The sequence below is a fragment of the Herpailurus yagouaroundi genome, unplaced genomic scaffold (assembly GCF_014898765.1).
Source record: "Herpailurus yagouaroundi ecotype Mexico unplaced genomic scaffold, PumYag 28, whole genome shotgun sequence".
NCBI classification, from domain to species: domain Eukaryota; kingdom Metazoa; phylum Chordata; class Mammalia; order Carnivora; family Felidae; genus Herpailurus; species Herpailurus yagouaroundi.
Window position 1 is genome coordinate 14,279,782 of NW_024412376.1, and position 17,720 is coordinate 14,297,501.

General features: G+C 42.4%; 1 long non-coding RNA gene across 1 annotated transcript; it reads right to left on the bottom strand.

Annotated features, from left to right (window-relative positions):
• Positions 1-143: 143 nt before the first annotated feature.
• LOC121026950 (uncharacterized) lies at positions 144-17,705 on the bottom strand. The gene is made up of 3 exons (XR_005788513.1): positions 17,598-17,705; positions 10,129-10,183; positions 144-353 (listed from the first exon to the last, which is right to left on the bottom strand). It is a non-coding gene; the product is annotated as an uncharacterized LOC121026950 (long non-coding RNA).
• Positions 17,706-17,720: the final 15 nt, after the last annotated feature.

Consider the following 17,720-nt stretch of genomic DNA (forward strand, 5'->3'; position numbering starts at 1 on the left):
ACCTGGCTGAAGTTGGACGCTTAACTGACTGCGCCACCCAGGCGCCCCCAGCAGATTCTATTTTTAAAGTTGTTATGTAAAATTTCAAATGCATACAAAAGTAGAGACAGCTTATGGTGAACCCTTCATGTACTCGCCACTCAGCTTCAATAATCTCATGGCCAATTTCAGGAGTTTTGACAGGTAATACCTCGGTGGTTCCCGATCACTGTAACAACTTGGATTCTCTGGTCAGTGATGGCTTCCCAGGTGAGAAGGTCAAGAGAGACAAAGATCTTTTGGCATGCTGCCAAAATGTCCCCCGCTCAGGAGTTGAGGAGCAAGCTCTGAGTAGTGGGTAATCTCTGTTGGACCTCCAAAAATGTTAACACAAAGGGAAAACAGAATTAAGCCTTGTCAAAATTTTACGGTACATATAGTAGACAATCAAATAACAGATCCCCTGAGGGTCTTGGAGGAAAGATTTTTAATGCAGAACTATGTTGTTTACATTAGGTTGTTTGCTAAAGTAAGTGCTTGTAAAATACTATCTTGTCTAATATCAGTTAAGATTTTATGGCCGTATCTTAGCATGTCTTTGTAGAGTGTTGAGCAGATACGCTGTAATTTTTGTTTGTGTATTACAAATCATGGCAGGTCTCAGTTATTGCTTATAAAGCTGGCAGAATGCTTTCTTGTTTGCTCCAAGGCCATACTTCTAACACCCCATTTCTTTCAATCAATACATTACAATATTTATTTTGCTTTATTTTGTAACGTCTTCAGTCTTTTCCGAATGTTTCTACTGTTTCTTCTTTCCCTTGACTGTCGCTCAAGTGACCGTTTCCTCGTGTGTCTTGTAATTTATCATTGTGAGATCGTGTTCCATGGAGCCTATCTGTAATAGTTCTTTGACTCGGGTTTAAGGTGTAATCCTTGAGTGAATATTTACATTTGTTTTTGCAAGCACCTGATGTATTAGCAATCCAGGATGTCTTTAAAGTAAATGATCAGTTTGGTGCTTCCAGGATTCTCAAACAGTATACATTCTGGTCCTACACCTGTGTGAGGGTAAAATGCAAATTCTTAAACATATTTGTCTCCCTTTCACTTAGAGGAAAGGGCAAGAGAGACAGGTTTCCTTAATATCTCAAGAGAGAAAGGATTTTTCCCCTGGATTACCAAATGAAGTGTGGTTTTCAGGGTCCCAGCCTTATAAACAAAGGTCTCTAGGTAGGTAGACATCTCACCTGTGTGGGTACTAGGCTTTGTCTCCCTTTCCCCTCAACAAAACTATTCATTTATTATTTTATAAAACTTTTTATTTACTTTAAGAGAGAGAGAGAGAGCATGCACAAGCAAGGGAGGGGGAGAGAGAGAGAATTCCAAGCAAGCGCCGCACCGTCAGTGTGGAGACCAACTCGGGGCTCAAACTCAAGAACTGTGAGGTCATGACGTGAGCTGAAGTCGGACACTTCAGCTTAACGAAACTATTTAACCCCTTAACGAAACTACTTAAATGGAAACTCCAGGCCTCCAGATGTTCCTTGAGCAGTAACTCTTCCATATCCTTGCTTGTTTCTCTGAATCCATGATTTACATTAATTTTGGTCTTTGAGGATTTTCTTTTACTTTTACTAAGCTGGCTAGGCACTTAATAGTTTGTTGTTTTTTTAAATATTTGTAAATATTTGTTGTTTTAGGGGCACCTGGGTGGCTTAGTCATGAAGCATCTCACTTTGGCTCAGGTCATGATCTCAGGGTTCGTGATTTCCAGTCCCACATCGGGTGAGCCTGAGCCCCACCTCAGGTAAAAACACGAGCCCCACTTTGGGTAAACCCCACTTCTCCTCTCTCTCTCTCTCTCTCTCTCTCTCTCTCTCTCTCCTGCTGCCCTTCCTGGGATTCTTTCTCTCTCTCTCTGCCCCTCGCTCACTTGCGCCCTCTCTCTCTCTCTCAAAAAAAAATGTTTTAAAAATAGACAATTGTAGGTGTCTTATGCTAAAAGGGTTAATAGGGTTTGCATTCTGCCATATTGCTGAGCATGGTTTCTTTAAACTTGGAGCTTTATTTCAGCTAGAACTTATTTTAAAAATTTTTTATTATTTGTTTTGAGAGGGGGGAAGGGAGGGAATGAGTGGGGGAGGGGCAAGCAGACTCCACACTTGCAGCACAGAACCTGATGCTGGGCTCCAACTTACAAACCATGAGATCATGACCTGAGCCAAAACCAAGAGCTAGACGCTTAACTGACTGAGCCACCCAGGTGCCTCTAGTTTGAGATAGGGCTATATTTCACTTTTGTAGACTCAAACAGCATAAAAGGAAAGGTGCAATGGGAAACTGGCACTGAGTGAGTGTATGTTAGGAACTTTGATGAGTTCACCTTTACAGACAAAGGATACACAAAAGCAAATGTCAAGTAATAAACAGATTGCCTTCATAACTTTGGTTACTGTCTGCTACCCACACTAGTCCCGATTCCTTTTGATACAAAAGGTTGAAATGACCTTTATTCTTTTTTGTAGTGCTTCCTTCATTGCATTTCCTCTGTTCTCATACACTAGCTTTTTCCTGATGAGCTTTCCTGTTGAGAAAAACTTCTACTTGTTCTTCCTGACTCCTCTAGGAAGGTGGGACCTAAATAAAGATGGGTGATTAGGATCGTGGATAGATTCAAACACTTCGGACTGAGTTTGGGTTCACATAAAGGCAATCCGAGGGTGCTAAGAGAGTAAGTATTGAATTTTCAAGCCCATCTAAATACAGAAACTTAGAACCCAGGATGAATCCCATTGCAATTAACTTTGGAGAACCATCCTAATTCTTTGATATATCAAATACATATAAATAAGCCATTGACCAGAATTTAAAGGTGGTTTTGCTTCACAGTGATTTAAATTACAATGCACAACCTTTTTAGAAATGAGAGAATGCTAAGTGGAGACTATGTTCTGTTTAAAGGTTAAAATATCCAATTTGGGATTCCTTCCTACACTTTGGAATAGAAAAAGTTTAGTCTCTCTCCTTTCTGAGAACACTGTATTTTATTGCAAACTAAATATTGTAATTAAGTTATATCTATATGATAGAAGTCTAACAGTCTATTTTTACTTTGTTTTTTCCTGCAGTGAAGCCTATATATCCCTTTTCTTATTTTCTGCTTCTTTACTCAGAAGATTCCCCTGTTTACTTATCTCTACCTGGCTGGGCTTCATGAAGCATTTGCCATTGTGTTTCCATAGTGCTAACTTACAGACATTCCAATAACTACACACTCCCGATAGTTGTTACAGTCACTGTTACAACAGTTCTTCAGGTCCTGCTTTTGCACTTGGCTGGGCACTGCAGAATCATAGCAACCTCAGAGATGCTGTCGAATAAGAAGACGGCTTCCGCCCCCCCTACCCCCGACCAGCTTTACTGAGTTATTGATGACATAGAACATATGTAAATTTAAGTTGTACAGTGTGGTGACTTGATACAAGCATGTACTGTGAAATGATTTCCACAGTAAGGTTGGTTAACACATCCTGGATGTGCCTTTTTAAGGCTCTCTTTGAGACCTAGCCTAGCTGCTTCTCCTATATGATCTTTTTTTAAAAAAATTTTTTTAACGTTTTGTATTTATTATTGAGAGACAGAGAGAGACAGAGCATGAGCATGGGAGGGGCAGAGAGAGGTTGAGACACAGAATCTGAAGCAGGCTCCAGGCACTGAGCTGTCAGCACGGAGCCCGACGCAGGGCTCGAACTCACGAACTGTGAGATCATGACCTGGGCCGAAGTTGGACACCCAACCGACTAAGCCACAGAGGCACCCCTCCTCTATAATCTTTTTTACTTAAATTGTGCAGAACTACCATGAGGGCTCTAAATGGAAGTAGCCGCTCCCATCTCAAGAATCGACCCAGTGGGCTGTTTGGTAATCATCTATATCTTCTCGGGTGTTCCAAAAATTTGGCAAGGACCTGGCTTGTCTGTCAATACCCTGTCTTCCAATAACCCACTTGAATTCAAGAGCTGGACTTCTCACCTGTATTTGGGAAAGAGACTGAGAATAGCATCATGTTGGGACATTTTAATGGCTGTCTTAGACGTCTAAAAGACCGACAAGCTGTGACTGGTAGTATTCCTGTGTCAGGTATTATAGTTCAATCTGATGTCTAGCAGGAATTACAGGTCTTAAAACCAGTCAGTCTTGGGCACAGATCCTAACTCCTCCACCAGCTGTGTGGTTTGCACTTTAAAAATTGTTCCCTCATCTGGAAAATGGGGATAACACTAACCACCTCATAGTATTGTTCTGAGGATTAAAAAATAATGTGTGTGAATGATGACCCCCCCCCCCCCAAATATCCAGGTTCTAATCCCTGGAACCTGTGAATATTACCTTATATGGCAAAAGAGACTTGGCAGATGTGATTATTAGAGGCCCATTGAGAGGATGTGACCCACCAGCTGGACCCAGACAACTGGAGGCTCTTCACCCCCTTCCATGTGCTTGGAATGTACATTCTGCCACCATTTCCACAATGGTGTTTTCAAGAATGCAGCCTTGAGAGAGCAATGTGTTTTTGAGACCACCTAGATAGTATATGTGATCAAACCCAGTTAAGGCCTCTGTTTAAACTTTTAAGTTTCTGGTGGGTGAGCATGGAGATCCACTGGTCTTGCAGCTGCCTGATAGGAATCCTGTGTGAATTTCCCTTGTTTATTACACCTGTCATCTACCAATCTGGAACGGTCTGCCTCTTTCTTTGGTCTCTTCTTACGCTCCACGTATGGGGACCGATTTGTAAACCAACGGTAATTAAGTCGAAGATCTTAAGATGGGGAGATTATCCAAGGGGCACTTGGGTGCCTCATCAGGTTAAGTGTCCAACTCTTGGTTTCGGCTCAGGTCGTGATCTTGCAGTTTTCTGAGTTCGAGTGCCTTGTCGAGCTCTGCGCAAGCAGCACAGAGCCGGCTTGGGATTTTTCGCTCCCTCTCTCTCTGCCCCTCCCCCACTCACACTGTCTCTGTCTCTCTCAAAATAAATAAATAAACTTAAAAAAATTAAAAGATGGGGAGATTATCCTGGATTATTTTGGTGGGCCCTAAATTCAATCATAAGTATCCTTATAAGAGGGAGGCAGAGGGAGAGTTGACTACAGAGGAAGAAGGCAAGGTGGCTACAGAAGCAAGAAGAAGATGGAGGCAGGAGCCCGAGGCCAGGGATGCAGCTGTAGAGGGTAAAAAAAGGCAAGAAGCCTTTGGGAGAGTGTGGCTCTGCCCACAAGCACCTTGATTTTAGCTTAGTGAAAATGATTCAGACTTCCAACTTCTAGAACTGTGAGAGAACAAAGGTGGGCTGTTTTAAGCCACTAAGTTTGTGGTAATATGTTACAGCATCCATAGGAAGCATACACAGTATGTAAGGGCCGGAACATAGTAAATGCTCGATAACTATTGTTGTCTCACCTCCCCATCACATACATACGCTAGCCACCATTAGTTGAATACTCACTGTATGAAGGTGACAGCACCTGCAGCTTCAGAGTCACCTGAGGAGCTAGGGGAACAAGCATAAGCTCCCAGAGGTTCTGATTCCATAGGTTTGGGAGGAGCCTGGGAATCTGCATGTTTCCCTCTGCCCCCGCCCCCCACCAAAATTCTGATATAAATGTTCTGCACACAGTGTAAGAAACACTGCCTACAGCTAAAAATAATCTGCAGTCACCGCCAAGGTGACCTCAAGGGGGTGAAGGCAAGCAGGAGGAGGCTCTCTTCAAAGGCAGTTCAAGAACAAGCTACAGAAATCAGTCTCCACACCTGTAGGGGCGGCCTTCAGCATTCCAGACCTGCCCTTCTAGAGGACCTGTACAGGACACCTGGGAATGAGATACACTATCAAAATGCCCTTTCCTGGAATCTATAAAAATGGTCACAGGAAAGGTCTTGGCAATCCTCCTAGGAACAGAAGGAATCTGCATTTCTCACCATCATAAACAGTTCATATTTACAGGAACGGTCCTAGGAGTCAAGGAGAAGGTGCCCAGAGGACCAAAAAACAAAAATGCCCTGTTTCCAATTTTATCAATATTTGAGATGTAGCCAGCTGTGTGCTAAGCCTGTGCTGGCCGCTTTATGAATTTCAAATAATTACATAATTCCATTCCATCCTCTTGACAGCATGTGGGGCCGGTAATTTTCATTTTATAGGTAGGAAAACTGAAGTTCAGAGAGGTTCAGTAAATTGCCTGAGGCCACACAGTTGATGAGTACTGAGACAGGCCTCCACATCCTTTCTCTGAGTCGACTGCCTGTGGAAGAATTCTGGATTGCCACAGGGTACAATCTGACCCACACAGCAGCATCTCTCTGCCACTGGCCACTGCTGTCCCCAGGGTGTGCCCTCTGTTAAAGTAGTATGGACCTAGGGGTCCAGCCTGCTTAGTCCACAGCATTCTCCACTTTCCTCCATTGATTTTCTTCTCCCATGGTGGGCAGGCATGGAAGCTTGTGTCCAGGATAAGGGCTACTGCCAGGGTGGGGAAGCTATGAGGACAAACTGATGAGCTGTGGCTCAAACACGACCCAGAGATGAGAGTCATGTCACATGGAGAACCATGATGGAGGAGTAAGGGACACTGGAATCACCTGGATTGTTCTTGTCAATTTTTTCTTAATCTTTTGTGTTATATAGTTTTTGTTTTTGTTTTTAAATAACAGGATGACCATCTGTTCTAGTTTGCTAGGGCCACCATAACAAAATACCAGCCTGGGGGCTTAAACAACAGTTTATTTTCTTATGTTCTGGAGGCTGGAAGTCCAAGATCAAGGTGTTGGCAGGGTTGATTTCCCCTGAGGCCTCTCTCCTTGACTTGCAGGTGGCCATCTTCTTCCTGTGTCCTCACATGGTCTTCCCTCTGAGAGTGTCTGTGTCCCACTGTCCTCTTCTTATAAAGACATTAGTCATATTGGATTAGAGCCCACCCCAATGACCTCATTTAACTTTAATTACCTCTTAAAAGACCTTATTTCCAAATACACATCCTGAGGCACTAGGGGTTAGAACTTCAACATATGAATTTGGGAAGGACACAATTCAGCTCATACCTGCCTATTCAAGCTTTCTCCCACTCCTCCTCAAAGGAGAAAATAGTGGTTAAGGCACAGATCATCAGAGTTTGGCTTCATTAAGTCCTCCCCTATCATTTTCTCTTGCATGACGATAACCCGCTAGCTTCTCTTATGTGTACCTTAATTTCCCCTTTTCCTGCATGACTAAAACAATGAGAAGATGCCACTTGGGTTGAATGTACTATCATTCCAACAACACACTCAGCTGTAATAGAAACCTAAAATCATCTTCGTCTTATATTTCCATGGCACCTTACAGTTTACAGCTTTATTTCATAAACAGTACTCGATGCTTAGCATAACTTGGTTCTGTAGGAGTTGCTAGCCTGATTTTGCAGGTAAGACAAGAGTAAAAGTAACCATCCCACCCCTATGTGACTAGCAGCGTGTGTTAATATGATCTGTTGAGGGCTCCCTCTAACCCTAAACACACATAGGGGAGAAAATGTTGTTTTACTACAGAGTCAATTTTCCTACCAATGGCCAGGATGGGTAATAACACTGTTTTTTTCTTTTTCTTTTCTTTTCTTTTCTATTCTTTTCTTTTCTTTTTTTCTTTTTCTCTTTCTCTTTCTCTCTAAGAATGAATTCTCTTTGGTTCTTTAGAAAACAAGGGCAAATAACTATCTTTGGTGATGGTGGTAGAGGATGCCCCAAGGAGATTATTCCTTTGAAATAAGTAGTGTGTCAGAACTTCCCTCACCTTGCTTCCCCAACTTTATCTTCTGGCCTTTTGGACCTGATGACCGACATGGTTACCCCTTTTTTGATTGTTCCTTTATTTCATTAACATTTGCCCAGTGTCCTCTATGCACCTGGCACTGTGAGGAGCTCTGAGAGGGGAGGAAGCACTGAGATAAATAGGATATAGACCTGTCATTCTAAAAAAGCATATGGTCTAGTGAGAAACTAATATGACTGGGAATATTACAAAGGAGAGAAAGGAGGGAATGAGTAAAGGAATGTCAAGTGTGAGCCACATAGATATGTGGCCATATTCAGTTTTCAGATTTAAAATTTGATGGCACAGAGGATGAGGCCCATTTAAAAAATATGTTTCATGTTTCCTTGGTAGCGATGACAAAAAGTCTCTCCTTGGTCAGACTCTAGTCAGGTCATCTGGGCCTTCTTGATCAGGCCTCATCCTTGGTCTGTAAAAACTGCAGACTCTGCACAAATGATTTTATCCAACCCCCTTCCTCCCCTCACCCCCACTCTGAATCCTTGAATACACACTAACTTGATTTCTTTTTTTTTTCAAAGGATACATGTACCCCTATATTTATTGTAGTATTATTTACAATAGCCAAATTATGGAAACAGCCCCAGTGTCAATGTAATGGAATATATGGTCCATCAGTGATAGTAATATTCATATATATTTTTTATATATGGATGATCTTTTTTGTGGCTGAATAATATTCCATTATTGTATATATTTTATATACACACTAACTTCATTTCTAACAGTTCAAGACCACATCCTTGGATGACCCTTACCCACCTTAAAACACAAAAGCTCAAGGTAGCCGAAAGAATTTACTGTTTGGGTGCCTGGGTGGCTCAGTCTATTGAGCCTCCAACTTCAGCTCAGGTCACGATCTCACAGTTTATGAGTTCGAGTCCCACATCAGGCTCTGTGCTGATAGCTCAGAGCCTGGAGCCTGCTTCCAATTCTGTGCCTCCTTCTCTCTCTCTGCCCCTCCCCCGTTCATGCTCTGTCTCTCTCCCTCTCCCCAAAATAAATAAATGTTTAAAAAATTTCTTAAAGAATTTTCTGTTTGTTCTAGCCAACACCTGATGATAGGCCCCCGTCAGCCTCTATGGAGAATTTGCTAAAAGGGGCTTACAATTGTGAATCCTTCCTCTGTCCCTCTGGATGGATATGTATCTCCTACAACTCAGGAATGAATTTCTCACAGACCTGAAAGCCATTCCTTTGAAATACAATCCTCAGGAAGTATAGGGCCCCTGTCTCCCAGTCTGTGAGAGGATAGAACCTTAAATTCGATTAACTGTCCCCTAACAGACACAGCTGGCCTAATAGCATTTACACTGACCAAGCTTTTGTAATTTTTCACTTCCATGCCTCTGTGCAAGCCCCCTTCCTATTCTCCCATTCTCCCTTGGAAATGCCCAGTCACCTCTGAACAAACTGAACTTGAGTTCAGTTCACTCTGAACCCTTCCCTACTGCAATAATGCATTACTGATTACAATCTGTCCTGACCACTTTAGCTCGTGTCTGGCTTTTTTCATCTTTGACACTGATAATTGCAGAATATCCTCTTAAATCTTCGGGTAAGAAATTGAAAGTTGTAGAAAATAGACTTCCATTGCTCCTTAGAAACAAAACCCTGAGGGAGGGACACACACACACACACACACACACACACACACACACACACTGAAACCAAGGAGAAAAAGTGAAAGTAAATCAAGGTACCGGAGACTTTTCACCAGGGAGACACTGATTAAAAATGCAGCAGAAATCCGGCAGAGGATGCAACTACCACATCTTTCCTGGTGCCTAGTCACATACACCTCCATTCTCCTTGGGGACGAGCAGATGGAGGAAGTGGAGAGCAGAGGCCAGATGAAGAGACATGTCCTGGGCCATTAGCTGGTATGTGTAGACAAACTGGCTTTTCATTCTTTTCCTGTTCCCCAGCTATCCTATCTCAAAAAATAAAAACTAAACTAGACTTAAGTGATGGAGAAGGAAGCTTTGGCAGTAGAAAGAGCACTGAGAAGAAAGTTATAAGAAGGAGCACCTGGGTGACTTAGTTGATTGAGCATCTGAGTCTTGCTTTCAACTCAGGACATGAGCTCAGGTTCATTAGATCGAGTCCACGTCAGGCTCTGTGCTGACAACATGTAGCCTGCTTGGGATTCTCTCTCCCTCTCTCTCTGCCCCTTCCCCACTTGTGCTCTGTCTCTCCCTCTAAACAAACAAACAGACAAACAAACACCCAAAAAAAGAAAGCCCCAAGGAAATGGGTTTCCTTCCTGGTCTGCCACTCACCAGTTGTTTGGTTTTAGGCACGTTGTTTTGCATCTCTGAGCCTCGGTTTCCTCATCTGTAAAATGAGAGGGTTGGATTAGATTATTCTATTTCATTTACATGTATTTATTAAATATTTATTATGTACCCATCACTGTGCTCAACTCCGGGGCTACAAAGATCAGTGGAACCCAGTCCTTGCCTTTATACAGGTGAAGGAGTGAATACTAGAGTGTCCCGGAAGACACGGACGAGGGCATGGGGCCTGCGCAGGGAAGGAAGTGAGTTAAAGAAGGCTGGCAGGGACTCAGAGTCTACCTGAGCAGGGCAGGTTGAGTGTAAAAGAAGGCTAGGAAAAGGAAACTGTGGTCAGAAGGTGGAATTTCAGGATTTGAAAATGTCAGATGTACAGAAATTCTGGCTGGTATAAGTTTACACTGTGTGGACTTGAAATTTTGAATGCATGATTTGGCAACTCATATTTGAACTCCTACCAGTAACCCCTTACAATAAAACAATAAAACAATAAAACAATAAAAAAAAAACCAATAAGACAATGAAGTTCACAGCAGGAGTCACTAGTGCCCAGTCTTTCCGTAGTCTTTGATGATCTTTTGGAATCTAAACTTTCTCAGAAGGGTCTTCAATTATACTTCTCTGTCAGGGCTGTATTAAAATCCAAGCCACTCCAGACTAGATACAGTGCTAAGCCACAGCTCCAAGTCTGCTATGGTGTTTAGCTGCCAGAACTTGCATTAATGACCATTATATTACAGTATGTCTTTTTTTTATTTTGATTCTTTCAATCTCAATTTTGAAAAATGTCCGAATATAGAAAAGTTGGAAGATTGGTACCTGAGATATCCTTAAATCCTTCCCCCAAATTAACCAATTATCAATAACTTGCCACATTTTCATCCTGTGTGTGTGTGTGTGTGTGTGTGTGTGTGTGTATTCTCTATGTATGTGTATATGTGTGTGTTCTCTCTATGTGTGCATGCATATATATGCACACATATACAATCCATATATATTTTTCTGAAACATTTGGAAGCTGCAGACATCGGGATACTTCATCTTTAAACATTTCAGCATGTATCTTGAGAAAGAAGACAATTTCCTCCTACACAATCACATTATTATTATCCCATCTATAAAAAATCAACATTAACTCAATAACGTCAACTAACATACAATCCATGTTCACATTTCGCCCCAAAGTCTTCTGTAGTTTTTTGGGGTTTTTTTTGGGGGGGGGAAGGGATTTAATCAAGTTTCTTGCCTTGCACGTGGTTATTACATCCCTTTCTTTACCTCCTATGAATCTGGAATGGGCCTTTTGCCTTTTGCTTTTGTTTTGGTGTTCCACGGCACTGAATGTTTAGGGGAGCCCAAGCCAACTACCTTGTAGAATATCCCATTCTGTGGATGTGTCTGGTGGTTTCTCGGGCTTAGATTCGAGGTAAGGACATCTGGCCAGGGCATATCCCAGGAGATGTTGTGTGTCTATTACTGTCTCACAGCAGGAGGCTCAGAATGACTGGATGTTGCATTGTTGATCACTTGGTTATCGTGACGATCACCAGATCTCTCCATTATAAAGATATGCTTTTCCTTTGGTAATTACTTTGTGATCTGTGGGGTGACACTTGTGGATCTGTCCTCTTTGGGTGGTCATCTCTGAGAAAAAACGATGGGGTAAGAAGAGCAGAATAGGATGGGAAAGGAAAGGACAGTGGAGGAAAGCCAAAGGAAGCACAGTAAGGGAAGACATGGGGAGGGAAAGTGGAACAGTTGTCATAGTCTACTGAACAAATTAAAGGACTGAAAACAAAACTACATGTCACATTTAAAATTATATGTAAAGCCTCCTGTAAATAATGTGGGGGAAAAAATGGGAAGCGACGTAGCTGTGACTAAAAGAGTAGAGGGCAGACTGAAGTTGCTTCCCTGCTTTATTGGACACTGACCCCAACTTAGGTTCAGTGACGATAAAATAAACTCCAATAGTGATCACTTAATTAGCATTGTTGACATTGCCACCTAGTAAATTCTCCCACTTCTTAATTATGCCTTTATTTTAGATGTGACTCTTTATTTTAATTATATCCAATTAGATGTAATTGCATATTCTTAGTTCATTTCATTATGGCTATGAGCAGAGAAGCACTTTGCCAAAAAGAGTGTGTTGACATTCTGAATATTCTCTTTATTCCTCTTTGCAGCTGCCAGAGAGTGCAGGGGTCGTTGAGTTCACACATAGGTTTCCCACTATCAACTGCATCCCTGTGGCATGCATTCATTTGACATTGCTCCTGTTGAGACATGGGGTCTACACCCTCTCCCATTGAAACTGGGTGGGGTTTTGTGCTGTTTAAAATCAAGACAGTGCTGTGGAATTGACATTATGTGACATCAGACTCTAGGTCATAAAAGTTGATGCAGCTTCTGCTTTACCCTTGGGAATATTCACTCTGGACTCCAGAGTGCTTTGTATGCAGCCCAACTGCCCTGTGGCCAACTTACTAGGAGAAATACCAAATTGACTCCCAAGGAAACCATGGGAGAGTCCCGGAGACTACAGAGAAGGGTGCTGGGCAGTGCCCAGATGCTTCAGCCTCTCCCCCTCCTACTACCCCAGCTCTAGCTACCAACTGCTGGATGTTGTTTTAAGCAACCATGCTTGGGCTGATTTATTTTATGTGCAATAGCACCAGTCCCTCATCCGTCCAGTTTGTCACCTTCTTCTAAGATGCCGGGTTGCTGTTCTGATTGGTTCCAAAAACCAAAGTGGCTCAGTGAACAGACATAAGGAATGTGGCTATTAGAATGTATCTGAATATAGGCCCATTGATCATATCATTGTCCCCAGAGCTCTCCTTTTGTTGTGGTTGTGTCATGAAACTTTAGCCCTCCTTTGCTGACATAGCAGTGGCTATCTTCTCCTAACACCCACAGCTCAGGATCTCAACAGACAAAAGCAGTGCAAAGTAAGTCTAATTACATTAGTGTGATGGCACTGAACTTTAGACTCGTAAGTGTTGTCTTTGGGTTTCTGCCTTTCTGCTTGGTTTTGCCATTTAAAGGACATCACCATCCCTTGGGCTCAGTTCTCCCTCTCTGAGCCAGGAACAATTCCACTCCAACCTACTTCACCAGGTCATTGAGAGAGGCATATGTGATAACATATTTGAAAATATAACGTGAATTGTAACATAGTGACCAAACAAACCTAAGAAATTATCATCATCACTGACAAGTTATTCATCTGCTTTTAATTTCCTCATCTGCAAGGTGGGAAAAATATAATACCACCTTCCTCCTACTCTCATCAGAACACTGCTATAAACATCTGCAATAATATCTAAGATCAGTCAGATTTGGGAGGAGAGGCCAGGGTGAAATATGTTCAGTAAAATACAGGGTATCTATTCAACAAATATACATTGAATGGCTTCTATGTATAGACACTAAGCTGGTTGCTGGACATACTATAATCAAGAAATGGTCCTTGCCCTCAAGGAGCTTATTGTCTAGTGGAATGTTATGGACACCTCAGGAATCTATTTCAATACAGTTTATTTATTTATTTTTAGGCTTATTTATTTATTTGAGAGAGAGAGTAGGGGGGGAAGGGGCAGAGAGAGAGGGAGAGAGAGAATTCCAAGCACGCTCCACACCATCAGTACAGAGCCCGATACCGGGCTTGAAACCATAGCCATGAGATCATGACCTCAATCAAAACCAAGAGCTTGGACACTTAACCCACTGAACCACCCAGGTGCCCATATTTAGTTAGTTTTTTAATGTTTATTTATTTTGAGAGAGAGAGAGAGAGAGAGAGCGAGCAGGGGAGGGGCAGAGAGAGAGAGGGAGAGAGAGAATCCCAAGCAGGCTCCACACTATCAGCACAGAGCCTGAGGTGGTGCTTGATCTCACAAACAATGAGATAACAACCTGAACTAAAATCAAGAGTCGACGCTCAACCCACTGAACCACCCAGGCGTCCCTCAATACAGTTTATTAAGAGGTGAAATCAGGGAAAGTAACCAAGGTGGGCTCAGGTCTCATGGGTGGCAATGGAGCATGGTGGTGAAGAGCACAGAGTCTGAACCCAACTGCCTGGGTCTGACTCCTCCTTCCACCACTTATTTCTATCTGTCCTGGGAAAACTTATTAAGATCTCTGTGCCTCAGTTTCCTCATTGGTAAAAGGAGAATACAAACTAATCTCAGAAAATTGCGCAAGGACTACATGAGCCAATACATGCAAAGCATTTAGCACAATGTCTGGAACACAGTGTGAACTATTGTTACCATTACATAATGCTGTGGAGCCTACATAAAGTGGAGCCCATAGCTTTGGGGGCTTTGGTGGGTGTGAAATCAGGAGAGGCTTCCTAGAGGCAGTGACAGCTGAGAGGAGATCTGAAGGATGACAGGAATTAGCAGGCCAAGGTACAAGGTATTTGGGGTGAGGTGAATGTATACTAGGCAGAAAGAACACCCAGATTCTTTAAATCAGTGCTTTCTCAAACTTTGATGTTCATAAAAATCATCTAGGCATCTTCTTTAAGTGCAGATTCTGATTCAGTAGCTCTGGAGTGAAACATTCCTTTTTTTTTTCTTTCTTTCTTTTTTTTGAGAGAGAGACAGAGAGAGTGTGAGTTGGGGAGGAGCAGAGAGAGAGGGAGACAGAGAATCCCAAGTAGGCCCCGTGCTGTCAGCACAGAACCTGATGTGGGGCTCAAACTCATGAAACCATGGGATCATGACCTGAGCTGAAATCAAGAATCAGACGCTTAACCACCTGACCACCCAGGTGCCCCTGGAGTGAAATATTTCTAATAACGTTCCCAGGGAATGCTAATGATGCTGGTCCCTGTCCTACACTTCCCCACCAGAGCAAGGTTTGAACTGGGTGCAAAATCTCAAGAGGAAACTGCCAGCTATTTAAGGATAGCTGGTGTGCAAACTGCTGGGAATGGGGTTTGGGAACTGTCGTGCCAGGTAGAGAGAGAGAATAGGAACGATGAGATCTGTGATGTTGATCACTGCCTAAGGGGCTAGATCACAAAAGGACCTACAAGAAAAGAAAAAAGAAATTTAGAACATAAAGAGGGCTTTAGCTACCAAATGGAAAAATAGTCTTGAGGGAAACCCTGTTGGAAGAAATGAGACCAACTAAGAGGCTTTCTCCTTAAGTACTGTGAGAGATGGTGGTGGCATCAGCCTTGGCGATGGAGAGAGGTGGGGGATTTCAAGAGTTATTAGATCACAATTTGGTGATCGATTTGCTTACGGGATGAAGGGAGGGAGAACACAAGGAAGATAGGCACGAGGTGATCAAGTTTGACTCAGCTGCCTGCTACAGTCAAGCACATGGAGAAAAACTGCTCATCAATGGCACATACAGGCAGTGTCTTCTCTATCTCAAGTGCTCCTGCTACTTTTGGCAACTGTAGATCGGCTTTCTTCAAACTACTTTCAAACGCTCCATTTCTACTAACTACTCAAGGCCTGGTAGAGAAACACAGAGCCAGGAAAGTAAACCTGTGCTTCAAAATTTCCGTACTTACTCTCTTAGTTTTTGTTCATCAGTTGTGTAGGGTGTGTTGGCCTTCCCACATTAGCTGTTACTTTTTGAGGGCAAGTGCTGATGACCCAGTAGGCACCTAATAAGACATGCTAGGTGACTATTTGATAGAATACAAGATGATTACACATTAATGCCATTTATTATCTCACAAAATAATAAAAGTAATAACATCTGTAAGGTGTTGAGTGTTTTACATGCATTATAAATGCCATCATCTTCTTTTGTTTATCAGAATCATCTGAGATCCTTACAACCAGGCTGTTTGTTTTGACTACAGCCTCCTCGAATTTAGTGTAATAGAATGGAAGCCTGTCCTATTACTGTTGAGCTCGACTGCCACCTACTGTTCAGGTACTTACTAAGTTCATAAATGGCGCTCCCTCTCGGCTCTATTCTTTGCTATTGAATATTTGTTTTCTGCAGATCTCAGGGGCTTTCTATGCTTTGAGTTTCAACCCAGAGTAGGTGTAATTTTTGAAGTTTCTGGTGTTCCATTATAGCAATCCCACATGATACTGACAATTTTCTCTTGTGGGCAAAGAGTTTATGCCTTTATGGAATATTAAACATTTTAAAATGTAATGACACACTGGTTTTTTTTCATAGGCTTTTTTTTTTTTTTCAGTTAAACTAAAAGAAAAGGTCACAGAATTTTGGAAGAATTTTTCCCTACCTCAAGCAGACATCATTAACTTAAGACAAGACAGACATCTTGGCTACATTCCATTCAGAGTGTAAATCTTGCTCATCCTTCAAGGTCATTGTTTCAAATGATATCTTCTCCATAAAACTTTCCCTGATTCCTCATTCTGGAAGTAAATTCTGAATTGTTATAATGAATCACAAAGTGGAAGGACGATAAAAATTCCAATTAAAAAAATAGCTTTATAAACCAGTTCCCTCATTTTCTCTTTTCTCTTGGTTCCTTTTTTTTTTTTTTTTTTTTTTTTTGTTTGGAGACAAATAAAACTGGACTCTCAGCTGTAACAATCTTATAAAGTGTTTGTTTTAATAAAGGAACATTTTAGGAAGGGCAAGGCCAGAAGCAGGGACACTGTTGGGTGATGGGGTGAGATTTTATTTATTTATTTCTCTCTCTATTTATTTATTTATATATATCAGGTGAGATTTTAGGCAATTCATTTTGACTTTGAGTGCTGTGAGACTTTAGCCTATCCGTTGTCCTTAGGTACTAGATGGTGAGGATTTCAAAGGTTAATGAAGTTATGAAAATAGTTTAAAGAAGGGGGCACTAAGCAAGAAGAATTTATTTGAGTAAATTTCTGGTATAATTTAGGTATCTGGGAGTAGTTCAGTGGCACTGTATTTAGTGGGGTGGCTATGTGGTGGTGACCAATGTCCTCCCCGCCCCCCGCCCCAGGTACCCTGATTTCACAGATCTAGATGGAAGTCCAGTCTCCGCTACAGACTAAGATTTAGCAAGTCATTTGAGTTTCCTCACAGGATAGGATTAAATTTTTCCTCTTCTGCGCATTGTGTGTTATTTCTACCTAGGTCCCTCTCATAGGTGTTTGCATGCTTTTTCTTACTCTCGTTCAAGGTCACAGAACCTTGGCGCGGCGCTCTCTGGGAGTCTGCAGTGCCGGCCCTGGGTTCCTCCCTTACACCTGCGGTTTCTCTACGGTCACAATCACTGATTCGATCGCACACTTGCCATCTCACGGAGAATGGAAGAAAATCCTCACACTTTACGTCAGCCCCACGTTGTGACGAGCCCTTGCAGGGACTACTAAAGTGCGGGGAGGCAGGCAAGGACCTCTTCTCGTCGTCCCTTCTTCCCTGGCCTTTTCTGATAAATATTTGGAAGGGGTGAGAGGGACGGCGGTGGGCGTGAAGGCAGAAAGGCTCTTTTTCCTGGTAGGAACACAAACCTTCGGGTCCTTGTTTCCGGAAACATTCTCTTCGGACCTGGGGAGGGGACCGACTTCCGGCTCTGACTTCCCTGCCTTTCGAGTTTCGAGCTCCACCGCTTCCGCCCAGAGTTGCCCTAGGCT